This window comes from Mustela erminea, chromosome X (genome assembly GCF_009829155.1).
Source record: "Mustela erminea isolate mMusErm1 chromosome X, mMusErm1.Pri, whole genome shotgun sequence".
Lineage (NCBI taxonomy): Eukaryota > Metazoa > Chordata > Mammalia > Carnivora > Mustelidae > Mustela > Mustela erminea.
In genome coordinates this window covers 88621730-88625675 of record NC_045635.1, presented here as the reverse complement: position 1 = coordinate 88625675, position 3946 = coordinate 88621730, and the positions used below count along the sequence as shown (strand labels likewise).

The 3946-nt window shown below is 33.1% G+C and overlaps 1 pseudogene; it reads right to left on the bottom strand.

Moving 5' to 3' along the window:
* Positions 1 to 2953: 2953 nt before the first annotated feature.
* LOC116582664 lies at positions 2954 to 3242 on the bottom strand (annotated as a pseudogene).
* Positions 3243 to 3946: the final 704 nt, after the last annotated feature.

The following is a 3946-nucleotide window of genomic DNA, read 5'->3' as shown; positions in this document are numbered from 1 at the left end:
GGAGAAGATTGATATCCCAGCTCAAGCAATTGGGCAGGAAGGGCTAGATTCTTCCTCTTCCCTTTTTGTTGTATTTAGGCCCTCAACAGACTGAATAATGCCAACCCACACCAAGGAGGACAAACTACTTCATGGGTCCACCTATTCAAATGTTATTCTCATCCAGAAACACTTCACAGACACACCCAGAAGTAATGCTCAGCCAAATATCTAAGTACCCTGTGGTGCAGTCAACTTCACATGTGAAATTAACTATCATAACATACAAAAGTGATTTATGTTTCAATGTTAGTGACAAGCAGAAAATAAAATGAAAAATACCAGTACTATTAGTTTCCAAAAATGATCAAATATTTAGATTAAAGTGAACAAAAGATGTATAATACCTTTACAAAGAAAATTACGAAAACATTGAGAGAAATTAACAAAGACCTAAATAAAATAGCACTGTACACTGGTCATGGATTGGAAACCTCTCTCTCTCTCTCTCTCTCTCTCTCTCTATATATATATATATATATATATATAGATCCAGATAGATCTAGCTCTAGATAGATATCTAGATCTAGGCATCTATCTAGATATCTAGACATCTATCTAGAGCTAGATCTATCTACATCTAGATATCTAGATCTAGATCTAGATATCTATGGATATAGATCTATAGATATCTAGATCTAATTATATATCTATAGATGGATATATCTAGATCTATAGATATCTATAGATCTAGATATATCCATCTATAGATCTATCTATATCTATATATCTATCTATATCTATAGATATATCAAGATCTAGATCTATCTATAGATAGATCTAGATCTATATAGATGTCTAGATCTATATAGATCTATGTAGATATCTAGATATATTTATATATCTATATCTATAGATCTCTCTATATATACACACATATATATAGTTATATATATATAATTATACATAGTTATATATATATATAAATATAATTATACATAATTATATATATAATTATGTTTGGTTAGCCAACATATAGGAGAACATTAGTTTTGATGTAGAATTCAACAATTCATTAGTTGTGCATAACACCCAGTGCTCATCACAACACGAGCCCTCCTTAATACCCATCACCCGTTTTCCCCATCTCCCCACCCCCTCAATTCTGTAACCCTCAGTTTGTTTCCTGGAGTCCAGAGTCTCCCATGGTTTATCTCCCTCTCTGATTTCTTTCCATTCACGTTTTCCCTCCCTTCCCCTATGGTCCTCTGCTCTTCCTTATATTCCACATAGGTGTGAAACCATATGATAATTGTCTTTCTCTGCTTGACTTATTTCACTTAGTATAATCCCCTCCAGTTCCATCCATATTAATGCAAATGGAAGACTCTATATTTTAAAGATGGTAATTTTCCCTAACTTGATCTGATTCAAAATAATAATCCCAGCAAACTTTTTAAAATGAAAATTGACAAATGAATTCCAAGCTTTACATAGAATTACAACGGCAATAACAGTATTAAAAATCTTGTAGAAAAAACAATTTGAAGATTTACAGAAATCAAATTGTTTTACAAAGCTATAATAACCAGTGTGCTAGTGTTTCAAATGTAGAAAAAAATTGAACAATTATATAGTAGATTCCGAAAAGAGATCTACATGTATACTGTCATTCAATTTATGATTAAAAAAATCTATCACAATAAGATAGAGGAGAAAATGGTCCAAAGGACCATTACAAATGGTGTCTTGGACCAACTGGGTTATGAAATAAAACCAAATGATCCTTTTTATCTATTTCAAACTGTATACAAAATTTAATTCCAAATGGACGACAGATTAAAAGTAAGAGGTGAAACAAATTAAAAAGTTCTTGAAGATAATGTCTTAGTGCTAAGAGGGTAATGTCTTAGTGCTCTTAATATAATCAAGCATTCCTTAAAAAGGACAGAAGAAGCACTTATCCTAAACAAAAAAAAAATCCACTTTATCAGAATTCAGACATTAAGAGAGTGAAAGGCAGGTCACAGAATGGGAGACACTATTTTCAATACTTATATGTGAGAAAGGACTTATATTCAGAATTATACAGAACTACAAATCAATAAGGATAAGGGCAACCCAATTATTATTATTATTTTTTATTTTAAACAAGAGGTTTATTTAAACAACAAGATGCTTGGCTTGAAGGAAAAACTATCTAAGATGCATTTTTTTATCCTTACTTAAGGGGAGATTGGCTATGTGTAACAGCTACATACAAAAAAGCCATAAAATTGTCCTTGGTTTTACAATGGTAAATGAAAAACATTAAAATTCTCCAATTGAACAAGATATGCAAGCATTTTTTATGCTGCTCTTTTTTTTTTTTTTTTTTTTTTTTTTTTTTTTTTTTTGTTAAACAGTGAAAGCAAAACAACTTACTGGAATATCAATATAAGAGCTGAATGAGCATGCCACTAATGGAGAAAGGGCATTTTCACAGAACCAGTATTTTTCTCCATCCCATCTCCATTTGATGTTGATCAAAACATACCACTGGCCATTTGGTTAAAAAATGCAATATTCTTGTGCACATACATAGTTACTTTATGTACAATAAAGCAATAGGGACTGGGAACATGAAAGAATAGAAAAAACTACACCATAGTAGGCAGGATGCAGTGGAAACAAATTGCAGTTTTATTTCTTCTTCGCTTGCTCCTCCTCCTCCTCCTTCTTCTTCTTAAGAGGGAAGAAGAAGAGAAGGTGAGGCGCATAGGGAGGAGGAGAGAAAATCTTAAGCAAGTTCCTCAGAGTGGAGCTGGATTATGGGAATCTATCTCACCACCCTGATATCATGACCTGAGCTGAAATGAAGGGTCAGATGCTTAATCAACTGAGCCACCCAGGGGCCCCCCAGATTGTGGTTTTCTAATTGAGAATGTCTTCTTGGTCTGGAGAAAGTTCTGGGGTAAAGTAGCAGGGTTCCTTTTTAGTATACACCTCCTGTCTGTTGTTGGAATACACCAATTGTATCTTAAGCCTCCATTTTCAACTGTGTAGGTGTGTCTGTTTCATTGATTTGCTGCCCATCAAATATGAATCTGATCTGCCTCATGGACAAACCCTATCATTCACAGTAAGCTTTCATTAGTTTACTAAGTGGTGTATGCCTCTTAATCTTAAACTGTGCCACAAGAACCATCCTGTCCTGCCACCTTCAAATTATTATGGTCATTGTTCTCAGTCTTGACTTCTTCCTTTGTCTTTTCATCAGCCATGGTGAGTGTCAGAGTCCCCTCACCTGCTGCCTCACGAAAAGTGTACCAGATCCACCTCTAATTGAGCACACAAGCAACACCAGGAGTGACAAAAGGAGGTAACCCAATTATTTTTAGTGACAAATCTTGAACAGCTGCATCAAAAATACAATATCCAAATGGCCAATAAAACAATAAATAGGCACTCAATTTTGTTAGTTATCAAGTAAATGTAAATTAAAATCACAATCAGATAATACTCTACATCCACTGAGGAATGATAAAACTGAAAAAATTAGACATGTCAACAAGGATGTGGAAACTAATACATTGCTGGTGGGAACATAGATAGATAAAATTACTTTGGAAAACTGATGGGTTATACATATCAGAGCTTATCATATTACCCAGTAATTCCAGTCTGTTTTATAAGTACAACAGAAATCCCATTTATGTGAACCAAAATAAAAGTATGAGAATGTTCATAGCAACTTTATTTGTAATAGTCCAAAATAGTAAATAACCCAACTGCCTATCAACAACAAACTAATGATGTTATATATTCATCCAATAAAATTATAGCAGCAGTGAAAAGGAATGAAGTACTATCACAAACAACATGGATACATTTCACATATAATATTGAACAAAGGAAGTTAGATACAAAAGAATATGCATGTATGATTCCATTTATATAAAGTTCAAAAATAGACAAAACTCATCTA